The sequence below is a fragment of the Lycorma delicatula genome, chromosome 6 (assembly GCF_047948215.1).
Source record: "Lycorma delicatula isolate Av1 chromosome 6, ASM4794821v1, whole genome shotgun sequence".
NCBI classification, from domain to species: domain Eukaryota; kingdom Metazoa; phylum Arthropoda; class Insecta; order Hemiptera; family Fulgoridae; genus Lycorma; species Lycorma delicatula.
The window spans coordinates 4309357-4330426 of NC_134460.1; the positions used below are offsets into that span (position 1 = coordinate 4309357).

At 31.3% G+C, this 21070-nt stretch overlaps 1 long non-coding RNA gene across 1 annotated transcript in view; it reads left to right on the forward strand.

Moving 5' to 3' along the window:
- LOC142326696 (uncharacterized) overlaps positions 1-21070 on the forward strand; it is a 33230-nt gene that overhangs the window by 5765 nt on the left and 6395 nt on the right. Inside the window, exon 2 of the long non-coding RNA XR_012756843.1 lies at positions 17477-17561. This is a non-coding gene — a long non-coding RNA (uncharacterized LOC142326696). The remainder of the gene's footprint in view (positions 1-17476; positions 17562-21070) is intronic.

Below are 21070 nucleotides of genomic sequence, written 5' to 3' on the forward strand. Positions count from 1 at the left end.
TAGAAATTAAAAAACATCATCCGATATCAATCTTTAAGGTAAATAGTTTACGAGTTCCCTCGTAAAAAAAAGGAAGTTTAAATATATGCCGAACATAACCTACGCTCGCTATCCTAATTTAATTAACGTTAAATATACAAATTATATATGTTATTCTCCAGCACTGTCAAATTTTCAGCAGTTTATAAATTTTTATTCGACTTTCATCATCAGTGCATGTTGAATACGGTGAATTTTATTAATAGCTTTCAATGTTGGAGAATAACATATATAATCTGCATATTTAACGTTAATTAGACAAGGGAAGCGAGCGTAAGTTATGTTTGGCTTAAATTTAAACTTCCTTTCTCTTACAAGGGTTCTCATAATTTATTTACCTTAAAGAATGGTACAGGGTGATGGTTGTTAATTTATAGTTATCGTTTCGACCCCCACCGTATTTATCTGTGTTTGTCGACATGCACCGGCTAAGCTCTGAATGTACAACAATATAAGTAAATATTTTGCTCTTTCACCGACGTATTTGATATGTGTCAACATTCACCGGAGAATATTAACATCCTCTAATTTTGGTCTTTTTATCTAATGTGTTTCCATAACCCAGTTTATTAGATTAATTATGTAATTTAGTTCTGATTTACTAATACTACGGAAAATTGTATTTACGAACTGGTTAGGTGTTTAGTTGCTCAAATATAATAAATTACCGAGTACTTTTTTTAATTTATTTACCATCACTGACAGATAATCATTTTTGTCAAGCTGATCTATCTCTTGACCTCTTCATTTACGGTACTATAATACATCATTTTTTTTATCGTTTACTTTATTAAGCTGCAACACTCACGCCCGTGTGGCTATCCGCAAGATTTACAAGTTCTTTATTACTATTAATTTTTACTTCATTTAATCTATACCGATGATATCGCTACAAAATTTTTATAGATTTTTTTTGAAGTCCGGTTTATTTTTATAATCGGTAACAGTTTTAGTTTTAGAGAAATATCGTTTGTTTATTAATGCGCCTTACTGATTTTTTAAAATCTATCTTTGTTAATTTTTAATTTCAAAAAAAGGATTTTATTTTATTTTCAACTTATATTTTATTTAATTTTTGTGATCTGTATCCATAATTTTCTTGCGACGTACTTATTTCCCTCTAAAACAAATCCCCGAAACTATGCGACACCTATAATCTTCCAGATAAACTTTCATCGGGGGTATTTCGTCTTTAATTGTTCTTATGTTATTTCGGTGTGTCGTAAAGATGTGACTTCAATCTTTATAATTTGTAGGATTGAAAAATCTTTACGCTTATTCTGAAGGAAGATTGCAACCGGTTCTAAATCCTCGATATCGATATCTTCCGTGCAAGAAAAATTTTAAATCTCTCGAAGGATTGTGATTATATATATATTTTTTTTAATATGGTATGTTGTCTTTTTTCAATTTTATATTTTTGAAGCCCTCCAGTTTCAGTTTTTCCTTCTGTTTGATACCGATAAAAATTACACTCTAAACATAATAAGTCTTGAGATGTTTCTTTAGATTTAATTTTAGTTTTACCGCTAATTTTTTTTCTCTTTCTAGCTTCTACGGTTATTCCTATGCGTGTTTTTTTTTACCTGTCCTTTCTTTACACCTGGTTTTTTCTTTCTCACTATTCCAGCATATTTTTTTATCTAATTTCCAGTTATCTATTCTATTCAATTTCCTCAGTTCTTTCCTCTTTTGGTAATAAATTCGTATTATTAGAAGCTTACCCGTCCTCATACGGAACGGCGGGAGTATGACAAATTCTCCCTTCTAATCGCAGTGCCTGGACGGTGTTCCTTGCTGCTGTGTGATTCTGTAATCGGGCGTTTATTTTAATGTCGGTTATAAGTTTTAAGTTTTGTTATATTTTACGGACGAATTTGTGAATACCTTTCCATATCCGTTTGGACCGGCATTCTCAAACTCATTTCTGGGTCCGACCGCGGGAGACTAGGCTTTTAAAACTTGTGCTCCCGTCCTCATAAATGTAGTTTTTTAAATTTGTGTTTTTTTATTTTAAATAGATTCACCTTTTTAAGTTCTGTTACTCTTTCTTGCATACGTTGTCGAGTAATAGATTTTACATTATTGTATAATTGAATATTTTAAATTCATTAAAAGCATCTTTGATTTACGAAAAAGTTCTTACTTCAGTTTAGTAGATAAACTTTTAATCTTTATTTTTTGTAATTTCTTAAAATTTTTAATAGAATTCTTTATGACGCTTACGTCTGAATTTAAATGTTAATCCTATCGGTTATATTTTAGACGTTTATTCAAAAAATATTTATTTTATTTTAATCGTCTTAACACAACTTGTATTAAATGATGTCGGCTTTTAAGTTAATAGACATTTAACAATCGATTTTACGTAATTAACGATTAATTAATGAATCGATTTTACATAATTATATCGGCATATTAATCAAATGTTTATTATTTTTAAAAAATTGGTTAACAATTAACGAAGCGTTTTTTCTGGTAATTGTACATGATGAAGTTTAATTGGGAGTTTAGATAAATTACTCCCACCTAAAAATAAATATTTGTAGGTGGGAGTAATTTATCTTTGATGAAGTTTCATTGTAAAATTATCATTATAAAAAAAAAACATTTTAAATTTTAAAAAATTGTTATTTTTTAATTTTTCTGTTTCCTCACCATCCAAGAAAATTTTTCGATTTTTCTACGTTTACTATATTAAATGGAAGAAAAAAAAATCCACTAGAAAATGTACGACCAATAAAATTTGACCTAAGATCACTTTTTCGAAGATGGGGAATGAATTATATTGAATTGAAATTTTATTGTAATATATATATATATATATATATATATATACTATATTTACTTATTGAAGTAAAAAATTACTCCAATAAATAAAATTTTAAGCCCTCAAAAATAAGGGCGCTAAATAAAAGACCCGTGTAAAATATATATAATTGTTTTAAATTAATGTTTAAGATTGAAAATTTGAAAATTCAGCTGTATGTAGTATAAATGTAGACGCCGTGGGAACTTTTTTAAAAAAAAGGGATTTCATGAGATTCTATTAAAGAATTTCTTGAATTTTTTATTATTTCTTATACTTTATCTGGTTTTATACAAAACTTGAAAATGCTGTAAATAAAAATGTTATATGAGGTCGCCTTCGAGCGGTGACCCTGAGCAAGGGTGGGTTAAATGGAACCCCAATTTTTTTAATGATCATTTTCAATTTTTTTGCAATTATGTTCTAAATACAATGAAGTAATAATGATAAAAACGTCATTTGATCGAGGGCGTCAACCAAAATCCAAAATTTTTACTACGTATTTTTATATTTTTCTTAATTAACTATGTTTTTAATACTGTATAATTTTTAAGGTAAAAACATAATTTGATCGAGGGACTTAAAGCGGACCCCCGGACCCAAACATTTTTTTTACTAAACCTTTGATCTTTTTCGCGATTGTACTCTATATATTGCATAATTATGTCAAATAGTTAAAAACCCTGTATGGTAATTGAAAAACAAATCTGTCTAGGATAAAGCCGGAAGAGTTATACAACCCTTTCCGGCTTTTTCATTATTATTTATTTAGATCTTATAATTAAAAAGGTGAAACGCATTACTCTATGCGGTTTTGTACAAGGAAATAAAGTATTTTAGATTTGAAATACGTTTGTAGTCGAATCGGTTTACGTATTCTATTGTATCATTATTAAAAGCGATGAAAAAAGTCACTTACCGATAGCAGACAGAACGTATAGTTTTTTAACGAGATACAGATGTACACGTTTCAAACAACGGTGAGTCCTGCAGTCGACAAGTTTATACCGACGTCATGTTATATTCAACGTGTTTTATTTTTTTTATTGCAAAATAGAAGAGTACATATTTCTGTAAATGCAACGAGAAACCGCTAAATACCTTCACAAAAAATACACTACAAATAACGTTCAACTCACCCTGCACTCGACATAAAAAAAAGAATTAAAAATTCTCTTTTGTGATGTATTGCAAATAATACCTTATTATTATTTTTATTATTATTATTATTATTATTATTATTATTATTATTATTATTATTATTATTATTATTATTATTATTATTATTATTTCCTTTCTTAGAAGAAATTATTATTAGAACCTTTCTTTTTTCAAAAATAAATTATTCTTCGTTAAATTTCTACTTGAATAATTAAATATTATTTCTAAACGTTCTAGCGTCATCTTTTCTTTGATCATCCACAAATACATTTTTCTCTAAGAGTGATGGAATCTTGATTACAGATTTCTTAACTACTCCCACATTTGGGCTTTCAATTAGTTTTCATTAAATGTTTCCACTTCTGATAACTTCAGGAAAAAAGATAAAACTACCTAAACTTTTAATTTCTTATCATTTCTACAAAAATTTCATCTAATAAAAACCTAATTTTATTCTTCTGAAAAATCCTTTACGATTTCTTTTTCTTCGTAGTCCAGGTTTCGCTACCGGTACATTAAATGCATTCTCATGCGGTTAAGCACGCGTTAGCAGTGAAGTTTGTTATTACGCTTAAAATATACATTTTTTTTAAATCATTAAGAGTAAAAAACAAAAATTTACATGCGGTATAAAGTTAAAGCTAAATTTAAAAAGCAAAGATCAGACTTTTTGTATCATTGAAAAGACAAAAGGACCGACTAAACGAAAATACAAGTAAACTTAAATTTATTAATCATCCAAAAATGTATTTTCAAATACATCATTTTCCTTGCGTAATTTTTAAGTGTTCTAAGAATCGATTTCAATCCTTATGAAATGCCGTTTTGTGAATTTATAATGGTCATTACAAAAACAGGCTGGGATATCAAATTTCCTTTTAATTATTAAACCGTTCTACGTTTAATCTTTTTTCATTCTAGTCGGTAATTTTCTTATAAAGGCTATCGACTTTGTTCTTGCTGAAATTTTTATTTTCCTTTCTTTGAATTAAAAAACAATTTTCTTCGAATCATTTTAACCGATTTAAAAAAAAATAAAAGGACTTTCCGAATTTTACTCGTAGTCTTTGAGCCTATGTACTTTTTTTAATGTTCAAATCTTACGATCAAATTAACTTACGTCGATAATTCTTTTCTTATTTTTTTTAAAAGCTCCTTTGTTTTCCCGTAGTAACTTTATCAGCACCGGTGAGGGTTTTTAAAATCGGAAAAATTAGAAGTTAATCAGTTAAGTTAAAGTTATTTTATCCAAAACGTAAAATAGTGTGTTTTTCGAACCAATCTTTTGTCTTTTACCCAAGATTTCTCGAAAATTACAAAAAATGCAGTTCTCTGGGATGTATTCGCCGAATATCAGGACACCAAAATGAGAAAAAAGTTCATATCGATAAAGTCCTACTTTGTTTTCCTTCTGGACGCCATTTTAAAAATTATTTCTCAGGAACGGGCAAATCTAAGACTTATCTTGTTCTACAAAATTAAAAATTTTGAAAAGGCCACCTTCAAAAATGTCAAAACGGCGGCCACCTTAATTTTTTAATCTCTATATCTTTGTAATTATTTGCCTTTAATAAAATTTTTTCTTATGACAAAATTTATTAAACATTTTATTTTGAACAAATTGACACCTCGTTTGTAAAATTCCGTTGACAAACAATCGACTTATTGTAGACAATTAACCCGGCAGTACGCTTGCGCACCTGTTTTTATTTCCGCCACTAAATATAATAAAAATTATTGATAATAAATAAAAAAATTAATTAATAATAAGTAGTTAAATTAATAATAATACGACGAGACGTCTAACTGCGGAGATTATCTGCTTTCACCTCCAAGCGTAGTTCACTGACGTCTAGAAGAAAGAAAATTCTGTTCTACGGTCTTCTTAGATATCCAACAGACCTGTGACAGGGTCAAGTAGCCAGGTCTACTCTATAAATTAAAATTAAAACTTCCTTGACCGTATTACCTTCATTTACTATATTACTTAAGGGACTTTTCTCCCGAATCAGATACGCCGATCGGTTGCCGATATACTTCGACATCAGGTCAGACGTCCCTCAGGGCTCAGTTCTGGATCTTGTTCTGTATTCAATATTCACATCGGATCTTCCGACCCTGAAAAATTGCACCGTCGCCTCATTCGTCGATGACACACGTATCCTTGCCGTCGATGAAGACCCTGGACTAGCCTCGAGGGGACTACAATCGGCATTAGAACTCATCTGCGCACGGCTAAAGAAACGAAGGATAAAATTTAATCGGAATAAATCGAAACGCATAACATCCGCAATAAGAAGAGGTGACTGTCCCGAAGTGAACGCGGACGGTGTTTTGATCCCGCAGAGGGTATGAAGTGTCTTGGATTGCACCAAGACCGGCGTTTGACGTTGAAATACCTCGTGACGGAGAAAAGACAACTGAAAGTGAAATATAGGGAACTGCATCGGCTACTGAGAAGAAACGCATACCTCATATTTTCTAATATACAAAGTTGTCCTACGACCGATCTGGATTTATACGATGTGGAACTAGTAAAAGTAACGTGCCGTCATACAACGTTTAAAAAATAAGGTAAAAAGGACAATTGAGGAGGCTCCGTGGTTTGCACAGAACGATGATGAGATTCACGATTACCTCAAGCTTTCGGAAGCTTGAGTTCGTGAAGTTGTGAAAGATAACAGTAATACATATCAACGGCGCGGCGTCTAGAAAATCACGTCTGCAATCAATCTGCTTGATAACAGCGAGAACATCCGAAGGTTGAAAAGTCTCCGTGCGCTAGACTTGAGTAAAACTGACAGTTTGCAATTATTATCACCGATATTGTTATTATTATTTTTGTTTACTTTTTACTTTTTTGTTAATCGTTGTTACATTGTTCTTGTCATGGTACGTGTCTGTCGTCTCACTAACGGCATTTTGTTGAGATTACTTATGCGCATGTGTTCATATGTATTTATTTTTATTTATTTGATAATTTATTTTTTATTGATATTTTGTTTATCGATTATTTATTTATTTATTTATCGTTTATTTTTATGTACTGCGAATTGAATTGAATGCGGTTATACGAGAATATTCTTGTAGTTAAGAACTTTGCTTGTCGATAACTTTTTTTTTTTTTTTTTTTTTTTTGTTTATCCGTATGGGAGTTCATTAAGAATCCCGTATCATGAGATTATTATTACGCAATTTACTTATTGGTCCGCTTTAGAAACCGATTGTAAATAAAATTATTGCGGAAAAAAATGAATACGTAACTTTGTTTCCCGCAGTCATAATTTCTTGCGTACAATACAGGCAATATATTTTTCTAGAAAAACAAAAAGTAAATTTTTTTATTAAACCAACTTCAAAAAATAGATTATGAGGAAGAAATTATCAATAATATTCGTTTATTTAAAATCTGATTTTTCAAAGTAGGTGTCAAATTTAGGTTTCGTGATTGTTAAATATTATTATTATTTTTAAACCCTGTAATTTGTTTTTTCGTTTTATTAATTTTTAACGATTATTTTATTTTCATTAAACGAGGGTGGATCGTTAATAAATAAAGTGACAAACGGTAAAACTATTTAATAGAGTAAATTGAAAAAATTTTCATTATTATCCACTATTTTTTCATTTTTAAACGAATAAAAAAAGTTACAATAATTTAAAATGTCGGTTCCGCTTTAGATGTGTGCAGTGATAATATTCTTATTTTCTGATGGGGTAAAACCGGCTGAAATTCACTCGTGGATGGTAAAAAGTCCATTACTAGTGCACGTTTTTAAAAACGGGTTGAACAATTTAAATCGGGCACAAGTGTCACCATTTTCATCGTAGCGGAAAACAGGCGAAAGTTTCGATTGACGCCTTGCAAAATAGCATTAATGATTTTATTCGCGAGGACAGACGCATAAAGATTTGAAAAATTGTTGAAATTTGTAGTACTAGTATCGACACTGCTATTCTGTTATCCATAATAAGCTGAATTATCCCAAAACGTGTTTCAGTGGATTCTGAAACGGTCGATGTAAAATTACAAATGCCCGAATTCACATTTGTACGGAAATTTAAGCGTTGGTTTTTAGGGTTACGTAATGCTTTTTTGAATCGCACGATAAATTGTGATGAAAATCGGATTAATTTTGTACCGGAATTCAAACGTAGGGTGAACTCGGAAGCGAACACTTCATTATTGCTGGAGTAAGTAAACTCACAGAAAGACGGGACAAGTACCTAAATGTAGCCAGAGAATGTGTTGAAAACTTGGTAATTTCATGTCGTTGAATAAAAATTTAATTGTTTCTAGGCTTTGTCTATTTAATTATTGAACGGCCCTCGTACTAATAATGGTGATCGGTGAGCAGAGTTACATAAAGGCAATCGTTTTATTATTTCTGCCTTTTTTAATAATTGTTTTCATTTCATTTTTACGAAGAACATTATTGTTTATATAAGTATATATCTTACTTTCACCTAGAAGGATGATAGACGATGACACTTTCATTTTAGGTAGTAACAAATAAGGTTAACTGGCGTGATGTAATGTAAAATTACAATTTATAACGAACCACGTTGCCCTAATTCCTGTTAAAATGTAATAAATCTGAGTTCTATCTGACCCAAAATAATTTTCTAATAATTAAAAAAAAACTTTTTTCGTTCATTAATCTTCTTTTTTTTTAAATAATAATTACGTTCTTTCCTGTAACGTAACTCCAGTCTAAAGACGTTAGTATTTAAATACGATATTCCTTATCGATATAAATCCATTCACATTTGTTCAAAAAACGTATAATGTATACATCCTTTTTTTTACTTTTTTTTTTCCTGTTTAGCCTCCGAAAATCATCGTCAGGTATTACTTCAGAGGATGATGAGGATGATTTGTATAAGTGTAAGTGAATTGTAGTCTTGTACGAGTAGTCTCGTAGATTCTCAGGTCGACGGGTTCTGAGATGTGTGATTAATTGAAACCCAACCACCAAAGAACACCGGTATCCACGATTTAGAATTCAAATCCGTATAAAAGTAACTGCTTTGAATACTAGATCGTGGATACATCCTGCCCTCCTTTTACGGTCCCAGATCATCATTTTGGGGTTAGAGTACCACGTGTAAGAAAAGTGAACGTGCAGTTTCCATGGTAACGGCCACTACGAAATGACATCACACTTCCAAACAACGACGTCATCCTTACACGTGGAAATAAACTAGGTCACTGAACTGGGGCCACGAGAATAATATATATTTTTTTTTTTCTCCCCCTCCTTTTTAATTCACTCTATTTGTAATTCACGATTTTTTAAACTTAAATTTTCCTTTAATTTAACCCTAGAAAATAATTATTAAATAAATTAACTTTTGTTTATATCAGGATAAAATAGATGTTTGCAAATATATAACGATTTATATTATAATCTTTATTTATTTATAATTTATCAGATTCGATTAATAAATTTAATTAGCCGGCTAATCAATTAGGCAGTCGTTTGTAGAAATTATCAATATACATATTTTTATTATTCGGTAATTTTTTAATTATTTTCTTTGTATTATTTTCACGATAAAAAGATGTTCATTTTAGAATCATAAAATAAGCTAAAATCTTTTCAAATACCGATTAATTTTTTTTTTGAAATTATTTGAAAATATTTAAATTCATTCCTAAATTTATTATTATTTTTTTTTTTTAATTTATCAATCTTTTCACTACTTTCAATTTATTGAATTTAGATTTTTTTAAAGTTATTATTATTATTGATTTTTCCTGAATGTTATCAGGAGGCGGAAACAATTTTATATCCTTATCAGAAAGTTAGAATACCTTATACGTTTTTAAACAGGCCCTAACCGTACGAACTATCAAATCAGAAATGACATTTTGTGGGTTATTTTTACAAAAAGTCGTACCGACTTGCATTGAAATGCTTGTTGCGTTTTAGTCTATTAATTAGATAAACCGATTCAAGTTTTTTAATTACAAAAAAAAATTTTTGAAGTAAATATTAAGTAAAAAAATTCAAATCTTTAATTTGATGCGAGTTAAAATTGTACGATGAGGAAGAAGATTTAACACGATACTTAACTAAAGACGTATAAGAAAAACTAGATGTTCCAAAAAGCCTTTACGGAAAAGAATTTACGGAGATTCTTAAATTCAGGAACAGAAATAGAAACACACGTTTTAACTTGTCAACTTTTTATAACTTAACTTTTTAATTAGTGAAAAATAAAAATAAGTCACTCAAAGAAGTAAACTCGGTGTTCAATTATAAATACACTGTATCTGTTCATTTATTTTTTTAATAATTGGGTATACTACTCGTATAGTGTGATAAAATTTCCCACGGCTGTTTAAACGATTTTAAAAATGGTGAAACAGATAAGAAGACTTATCGGTAAAAAATTATTTTGTGTAATACATAAGGAAATAATAAATATCGCAGTTTTCGTAAGAGATGTAAACGAGGCTAAAATCAATATTCAAAAGCTAATCGCAAGCAAAATCGGTCTTTGAATTCAAACCCTTGAAATTTCCGACAACAAAGAGATAAGTAGAGTTCAAGATTTAAATATTTGGGAAAAATCATAACACCGAAGTCGATTGAGTTAAATTTACTGAACAAAGTACGAAAAATGGAAACCGCCTATCATCTCAGAAAGAGCATTTAAAATAAAAGATTCCTGTCTTGTAACTCCAAATCAAGGCGCTATAAAACTGTAGTCCTATCAGAAGCACTAAACAGAGCAGAATTTCTTCAGTTTTTTTAAGAAAAAGAAATAACAAAATTAGGAAAAAGAATTTTAAGAAAATTTACGGACCAAAATATGAAGATGGAATTTACAAATTGAAAACTGAAAAATAAATTTACAAATGTACAGAAAAAACAGGGGACTTAATCCCAAAAACAAGATTACAGTTTTATGGAAATTTAGAATGCAAAACGAACAACCGAAGATTGACAAAACGAATATTTAATCTCTTCATGAACAGAGCTACAAAGACCGACCGGTTTAAAGGAACAGAAACAGATTTAAAAACATTAAACGTTTCTAAGGATTAAGGATCGTGAAAAGACAGAGACAAATCGAGAAAAGCGATTCGAGAATCTAATTTCCAGAGAGAAAGAAAAAGAAGGATATAAACCTTAATAGATGGATAGAAGAAAGGGAACAACAACAGGGCAAAAGGACGAGAATTTTTTGGGAAGAGTAAAAGAAGTCAAAAATATGCAAACGTGATCCGTAGTGGTCGGAACGAAAAGGAAATAACATACAGAGATGAGGGTTAACAACTTTTTGAAATAGGTTATCGGGTTTAGTAATTGAACTTAAATTGCAGATTACTTTCTTCTTTTTTTTAATACGTTTACGGAGTACTCATCTTTTAATTTCGATGCTGAAAATATTGCTATTGGAGACCACCCCCAATTTTATTTCTTTTCTTGATGTTTACTCGAAGACTTCCTTTGAAACCAAAACTAATAAAATATTAGTTAAAAAATTGTGTATGTTTGTGTGTGTGCGTGCGCGCGCTTCTTTGAGTATTTATTCTACGTACTATAGGTTGGTTTACAAACCTATAGTTATTAAATAAAATGTTGTTGGTTTTTTTTTTAAGTAATATGAGGGGATTGATTGTTTTAACTTTTAAAATATGCCATTAAGGGGTTGGAACACTTTTCAGGAAAAATATTTTTATCAATAAACAATACCATGCAGATTAATTTTTTTAATGATAAAGGTAAAAATCTATACTTAAATTATAACAACAAAGTGCTATGAAATACACACCTTTCCCTAAGATTCTTCACGATATAAATTAAAACCGCACGGTATAACTACTGTGCAAACAACAACTTCTTTTAAGAAGAGACAAACCATAACGTCTTAATTAATATTATCGACTTGTCAAAAACATTGTCCCTGCACAGATAAGCCAAACGGTGTATTTCATGTCAGATGAGTCACGGTTTAATTCATGTCGGCGTTTTAATTTGTACAATACCGTATATCCGATGGCTAAAAATCCTCACTGGATATTTTAATGTTCACTTCGCGACGAGAAAACCGGTGTTTGGTGTACTGTTTTTGGTAATCGTATAGCGGGGCCAATATTTTTGACCGAACTGTCAATACAGAAATGTACCGCTCAATTTTCGAATAATTCTAGGCTCGGTTAACAGCTCGTACGACTCTTCCAACAAGACGGAGCTAGGTGTCGCACATCAAACGATAAATTGGCACGCGCGTTCATGTGGCTTTTACAAAAGATTGAACTGTCAGTAGAGGGCGTAGGCCTCCGTTTTCCTCAGATTTGCCTAGTTGCGATTTTTTCCTTCGGGGCTATTTGAAAGATACAGCTTACGAACAAATCCCCTCGCTACCGATGAACTTCAACGACTAGCAAATATTCAACAAGAAATCAACGACACTGACGACAACGTTTTGCGTCAGGTGATTCTCATACGGTCAATCGAGCGCAAAAGTGCATCACTGTTCAGGCGCTCGCTTCGAACATCGTATGAAAGTTTGCTAATGTAAATACAGTAATTAATTTAATGTACCTTCTCATTTCCAGTAGCAACCGTGTTTCAGTTTTAAGTTGCTCTTCCGGTAGTTATCAGATTCTATCTGCCTGCTTGCTCACAGTTTTGCTTAAACTTTTTCACTTAAAATAGAATGCTAAAATTTAGCGATCTGTAATGTAATCTGCCAAACTTATATTAATAGAAAGGGTTAAATGGAATTTTATCATCCCCTTTAGAAAAACGCTGCAGCTTTTCACATGTGTTAAAACGTATTTATTCAAAATCATTTTGGCTTCTAGTTTTTCAAAATGAATAAAATTTCTTTGAAAAGGATGATCCTTATTTACATTAAATTTAAATATCCCGTGGTTTTTCACTGGAAAATTTCCATGTAAATTGATTTTTTTTAGCGAGTACCAACTTTATTATCTTCATTTGAATGAACTCTAACATGTAAAAAGTTACATCGAACTTTCAATTTATAATTTTACTTTAACTTTTGGAACAAAAATAAATAAATATCAGTTTCGTTTGTAAAGGGTGCGGTCGATAACAAAACATTTCGCACTTCCCGTTTTAGATAGGAGAATTCAGGTTAAACACGTGGATGAGCTATTTCAAGAACTGGGCCAAAAGATTGAGCTTGTGAATTGGGTCAACAACCTCCCGTTCCTATATGACGTCATATCTGAAGCGACCAATGGGAATGAAGATTTTTATACTCACTGGGTGTCACCTTTTAACCCATTCAGGAAACTTGGAAGTCTGCCAAAACCTTCAATGAATCGGTTATTTATTAAGTTGAATGAATTTATATTATTTTTTTTGTTATATATATATCTTCTTTCATTACTTAAAAAAAAAAAAAAACAATTAATTTGTATCGCTATTTATCATTTATCACTGCTTTGTAGTTAAGCAGAAATGAAATCATACTAATTGCAGTGTTAATTTATTTATTCGCATTACAGAAAAAAATTATAACAAAATTAACATATTCAACTGAATGTAATTCGCGTGAAATCGGTGTCTTTAAAGTTAAGTAGCTTTAAAGACACTGTGCAGAGATATTCCTTTAGGTTGCACAAATTTTTTTAACGATATTTTTCGGCGAGTTTAGAAAGCTTACCCTAGCGTCTTCCAATGTTTCGTAATTAACTACTGAACGTTTCCGGCTGTGTTTCTGATCGCAAACAGAACCGATCCATCTATATTTCTTTATCAAACGATGAAATGAACATTTATTTGGTATATTTTTACCTGGGAACTGTAATTGAAAAGCTTCTTGGCACAAACAATACATTTAGCGTTAAATAATTCTCCGCAATAAAACTTCTTTCTTCCGTGATCAAAACCGTTTATTCTTAATAAAAAACACAGATAACCGATAAATAGGAAATAATATCAGGTGATAATGAAACAAGAACAATAGGTAGTGCTGCAACCATCCGTAATTATTGTATTAACCTTTCTAAAAAGTATTTTGCTTGGGTTGCGTTTTAAAACAAACAGCCAGTATATAAATATTTATACTAGTATTTAACCGTTTTAATACAGTATAATGTTGTTAACAAAAATAAGAATTTATTCAAAGAATTAAACACTTGTTGCACCAAACAAATATCTTCTGCCCTTATGCAACCGTTTAATATTAACAAAAAAAAATTATTTTTGTAGCGACACAAATTTTTTTGTACATACATTGCTCTGTATATGTGTATTTTGTACATGTGTATACGAGTATAGATACACTAGGTTAGCCAAATACAAACCGAAATTTTGTTTTTAACATTTATTAGTACAGAATAATAATACAAAACATATTTATCGCTTTTGTAGTCTCTCTAAAGTTCTACTCGTTTTCCCACTTGAGCGAAGCTTGTAGATCCTCCTTCATAAAGAGTTTGACGACGTGTCACGAGTCAATTGAGCACAAACTCCTCCGTTTCGTTGTCACTCTGGAATCGATGTCCTGTCGGTACAAACAAAAATGAATCCAACGAGAATAAATCTGGGATAAAGCCCTGTGCTCAGGATGTTCGAAAAGTTCTCGGTAAATTTCGTACAGTTTATCCGATTGCTAGCGGCTGTGTAAGGCCTGGGGTTGTCGTAAAGGAGAATCTCATTCTATCAGCTGTCGACACTGTTATACGCGGCTTTCGGTTTGATCAATAGCTGACAATAGTATACCGTTCACGGTGTGACGTTTGTGGGAAAACCGACGAACATTACGCCTTTCCGATTCAAAAAGACGGTTGCCAGGACTTTTCCAGCTAACGAACGCTTTTTCTCCTTTACAAAACGAGTCTCTCCACACCTACGCCATTCCGTACTCGCTGATTTCAATTCGGGAGTGTAGTGATACAGCCGTATCTCATCGCATGTGACTATTTGGAAAAAAAAGTAATCGAAATAGATTCAGGATCGTTTTGCAAATTTCCTGTCGTGCCTATTTCTGAATTCGGATCGAAAGTCTTGGAATTCACCTCGCACATACTTTGCGTCGTGTTTTGGGTAATGAAACGGGTTCTTACATGACAACTTCATCGACCGTAAGGTGCCTATCGTCTTCGATGAGATCACGGATCAATCGAACGTTGTCATCCGTCAACCTTTCCCTTGAATGCCCAATAATAATAATAATTTAAAGGTCAAATAATGCTATACTAAAACTCTATAGAGACAAGTTGTACAAAATTACCGATTTTTTATACAATCATACGTGAAAAATTGAAAAAAATGGGTTCAAATGGGCCCCAGAATTGTATCCGTAGTGATTTCCAAGAAAAACACGATTTTTTAGGCGTGGAATAAATTTCTTTGTTAGATAATAAAACAGCTGTAATTTAAATTCTTATATTGGTATCCCTTCATTCTGTAGACGGATTTTTTTTCAGCATTGCTCCATATGCAGACGTTATCCTGTAAAATTCAGCGTTTACGTGAAATATAGGCAAGCGCATATACACCCACTCATGCACGGGTATGCGTGTATATCCTCATACAGCTTTATTAATTTCTTTATTCGGTTTTCAATAAAAGATGAATTTTTAAAAGTTTTATTCGATTTTTTATCGAGTTTAATTATAACTATTAACTATATTATATAATTAACTGTTCTCAAAATTAAAAATCTACAGTTTTTCTCTTGAAGTTTTATTTGGATATTGACAATTTAACAAAATAAATCTACGACAAACCTAAAAAAGCTTACTTCCACTCCGATTATTTTAGTTTTACAACAAATCTTTCGGAAATTACTAGAGATAAAGTTTCGGGACCCGTATTTTCAATTCATCATGTAAGATTGCATATAAAAGAAGTAAATTTTTCAATAGTTAATTTCCTGGTAGAATTTTATTATATGACTATTTGACCTTTAGAGCAAAAATCTGGGTGAGATCTGTCGTCAGATGTAATTGGAAAACAAAGCGCGTTGCCAGATGTTGGTTTATAAGAACGCTTTCCTTTATTTAGATGACTCCTATGTATTACGGGAGAAACTTCCTGAAATATATATATGTACATATAATCAGAAAAACGTTTGTGTAGTTATTGCAACGTCTAAGCTTTTATTTTTTCCGCTAAACACTAAACAGTAATAATATTTTTCAACGAACAACAAACGATTAGAAAATAAATTTTGCGATAACGCATTATTTATAGCTTTATATATTCTATATTATCTCATATTATAATATGATATCTATGTAATAATTAGTTTATTTGTTGCCGATTGAAATTACAAAAATTAAAAATTTCAGCATTCATATCTCTAGAACCCAGACTAGTTTTTTCTATGTAAAATTAGAAAATCATCGTCTATTTAATTTTTACTTCAGCTGTAGAGATATTAGAAAAATTAACGGGTTTTCGATTTATTACATGAAAATTTTTTATTAGAATGAATACAATTTAGCTGAAAAAACAAAAGTCTCTGCTAAAAATAATGCTCCATATAGAAGAAATTAAATTTCAAAAGTTAAAAAACGATGTAGTTTAAAAGCTTACACTCGAACATAATACATCTGTGTATTTAACATCATGTTTTTTATTTAAGAGTTATCTATACGAATTTAACCTTTCATTTTCTTGTACATAACAGATACTAGTAAAAATTTAAATACCTTGTAAATCTATTAATCTTATAAATGCATAAATAATGTAGTTTTTCCGTCTATGAAACGGATATAGATTAGTTTCTGTTTCAGTTTTTTGCTTTATGTTATCTTTCTTTCACAGTATGAACGTAGAAAAAGAAATACCGTTCAGTTTAAAAAATTATAACTCGCATACAGAATATATGACTTAACTATCTCAAACGCGTAATATGATGACGCATAAATATGATTACTTAATGTTATTCCGACAACAAAGTTCGTTTAAGTTCATTTGTTTGATGCGTACTTAATTATTAAATCGGTTCTTTTCGTATTAATTAATTCTTTGAAAAAAAAGCAAGATCAATCATACTTGGAATAATTTAAAGTTTATATAATCAATACGCAAGATGTATTATTGTAGTAAACAATACGGTACGTCTTTACCCTTCAGAAAACAAAAAAGGGTGACGTTCACTTCATAATGAAGGAACTATTTCAAGTTATAATTCTTAGTCGATTTTTAACGAATCTATATTTGTTAAAAAAAAAAGATTTATTTTCTTGGACGAATCCGCATTCTAAAAACTTAATTCCTACAAATATTGCTTATTTTCTTTAACGACAGCAAAGATAGTAAATTAGTATTTCATTATCCGATTAATAGCTGTTCTAGATTAATTATTATTATTAGATTTATATAAATACTTATTGTTTCGCACACAACCTGTACAAAATTTAGTACGCTTGATTATTTCCGCTTATTTTATCTACATTTAAATAAAGATACAACAAAATTTTCTTTTTTCTTTTAACAATTTTTTTTTCTTACGAAAGAGCAGACCTGACCGGGATTCGTATCCGGGACCTCCGCACGAAATGCCGAGGAGCTACCTACTCAGCCACAGAGATCGTCTATATGTAACGGTATATTTATTTATTTATTAATATATATATATTTATATATATCCCATTTTATTTAACTTTAAGGTTAATTATTAATGATACTTAGTGAATAAATTTTATCATACGGTAAATACGAGTAGATAGATTTCATTCCAACCAAAAACCTTTATTTACAAAGAAAATGTATGTAATTTATTATTCTCCGAAGTTCTGATGTTACCCAGAAAGGTATTGCGAGTTTATGACGTATAACGATTTATTTTTTTCATTAATCTTATAAATGCTTCAGCGAAGAAATATGAATGTAAAAAAATTAAAATCATAATTCAACTTTACACGTTATAAAAAAATTAAAAAAAGTTTTTAAATTTGTCTAACGTGTAAAATGTAAAAATAGTATTGTATTCTGTATCGTGTATATTATTATTATCATTTTTTTTAAATTAATTATAATAAAATATTTTTAAATACTCTTCTGCGGTCTTATTCAATTAAAAGAGACCACTGATTGCAATAAAACTACATTAAATAGCTTAATACTAACCAGAAGTAAACTTGGAGAATAAAATGCGCATTTTTTTTTGTCAAACGGTCATCATCGGTTTACACACGTTTTATTGCACAAATATTAAGTATTTTGCAGTATTTTTTTTTTTTTACTCTTTTTTTTTATCGCCAAAAAAATATACAGATTTGCAATTTTTGAAATAAAAAAAAAACAATGTTATTATTATCTTAATTTTATAAAATTATTAAATATAACGTAGAATAGGCGCCGCTAAAAAAAACAAAAAACTGAGCTCTAGCGTGAAGTTCGAATATATGTTTACAGTTTTAGTTAACCTGTAAAATAACCTAAAAATAACAAACGTAAGTAGAAAAAGAAAATAAGATGAAACAACAGAAATAATTCATCATTTAAACAGAATACGATAAAATAATTACCCCATTATGTTAGGATTAATACAGAAATTATAATTTGAAATAAAATTCTGTTTTCACTCAGGTCTCGATCTCAAAATGTTTGTTTTGAGTTTTGGTTTTTTTTGTAGTTAATAAAGTTTTGAAGAATTTTTTTTATTTATTAACAGACGGCATCGACGTATAAATTGGCGTATAAAGAATTTATCGTTGCAACATCGGTATTGTAGGCGTTTAAGACCGATTAACGTATGTCATAAGGGGTTTTACTCGTAGCAAAGATTTCTGTTTATTAACAGAATTGCGTTTTTCACATACGTTTGTCGCAGGTTTAGCAAATTTTAGGTCATCCTAGAGCCTGTTACGATGTTTTTTTTTTTTTTGTATTGTAAGCGGTTTATTAAAATGCGTATCGAAAGCATTCCCCTCCCCAAACTTCAGTGTTGTACTGAAAAAGAGAATGAGCATAAGCAAAATAAATATTCTTTGTGTTATTTAAATCTTTTACTCTGGCATTCAGTGGCCTAGGCGGGGCAGCGAATTGCTGTATTTGAGGAGATAAATTTTGATAGTCGTACAAATTTTGATAGATTGATAGTCATACATGTTTTAGTATTGGACGGGGTGCGCCTACCCATTTTAGTGATGTATGACAAGTGGGCGGTGGGACACGCAAGCGAGTGGTGTATAGTACCACGCTTATTCCGCTCACGCTTTTGCTTAGCACTAGGAACTAGTTATAACACTGATCGCTAAACTGTTTCGAGGCTCAGTTGCCGTTTGTGGCGCAGACATTCGGTCTTACGCTTTAGGGCGAGTTAATGGTATGTAACTTCGGTTACTACCAATTCTTGGAAAGTGCAGGCCAAAGAAGAACGAAGAGGTCTTCGGAAGAAGAAGAGGGAGAAGAAGAAGGAAGACCAACCACTCGCCTCAACATCACGGACTGGAGTCCGGAACAGAGCCCAGCAGAGATGCGTCCTGAAGGGCAGCCATACCAGAAGCGGATGAAGAGCTTCTACACAACCTCTCCTATTTCAAAACTTACAGTAAGACAAAATAACCCAGCAATTGCGACTCCTCCGGAAAAGGGGACGCATTGCTCCCTCCCTATAGCTAGTGTCCCGTTGTGGCGTATTCCTGCTAGCCTATTAAAGAGTTAGCACCGAAAGGACTTCAGTGGACGGTCTGAAGGGGAATTACGTCGGGAGGACAGGCTTTATAAGCCTAGCCTTCCGCGGTCGGCCCATGAAATGGGTTCGATAACGCTGGTTTAACAACGGATTGGAATGCAATTAAATCCGTCTTAAATTCACTAAAATAATAATAGACAAAACTTGAAAAATTAGATCCGAGATTAAAAAATAACCTTTTTAAAAACAAGCCCGATTAGAATGATCCAGCAGCAAGGGACTCTGTCCAGGTTCTGCGATAAAGTAGGGAGTAATAGACTCCTGCCAACTTTGCATTCCATTCCCCTTTAGGGCGACTGAATGGGGTGGTGGCGGCAGAAATGTCAAGCAAACCAAAATCTTTTACTCGATTTATTTTATAGAAAATGTATGTTAGACATTTTGTTTTTGATCAAGAGATACCTTAATCGTTAAAAAAGTGCCCTGATGCATGAGCCCCCAAATTTTCAAAAAGTCGAAAACATATTTTTCGCAATTGCGATCCAAATATAATAATATTATCGGGCGTTTCTTCAAGAGCTGATACAAGTAGGCGTCAAGCGTAGGCCGCAACCGATTGACATATCAAAAAAATTAATTATGAATTTACTCGTATTTCTAGTTATTGTATATGTTTAGAAAAGAATAAGAACACAAAATAATAGTCCAACCGTTCAACTTACGCAAGTCCTCCACATGTACAGAAATAATCAGTTTTATGTATTTATCTATGTATCACAAAATTACAATAGTTATTTTTACATAAAAATATGAAAAAAATCATAATTTTGTTACATTTTTCAATAGAAAGGAATTATTTTATTAAAAAGATATAAATAGAGTTTAAAATGATTAAATTCAAAAAAATGAGCTCCGTAACTTCACCGACGAAGCCGGGAAAGCGCATTTGATTGTACATCTTTAATTGTCTCAGTCAATTAAAAATGCGGGTGTGATAAAAACGCAAATGCGGGTATAGATAGGAACAGCTACATGCGGGAAGCGTGCGTAGACTCGCTAAAATCGCTGGGAAAATAAAATCGGAGGGACAGATACAGTCGCTGAGATCGATAAGAGTTTATTTAGTAAAAGAAAGAATAACGCTGGCCGCATATTTCCACAACAATGGATATTTAGCGGCATATGTCGGGAAACCAACAAGTATTTAGTAGTGATGGTTTCCCACTGCTTACGAGCGATCCTGATCGATGCGATTAAAAATAACATCGCCTAGGATCGAAAATATGTTCGTACTGCCGGAAAGCGTACTACACAATGGAGTCGAGAGCAAGAATTGCACACTTAAAAATCAATCTTACATATAATTTCGTTAACCCTGAGACCGGGGCCTATTTTCAAAGGACTGAATGTATTTGGCCCGATGCGAAGTGGCGTAAACATCGTTATCGTGATACGGCATGCCATCGTTTGAAGTCA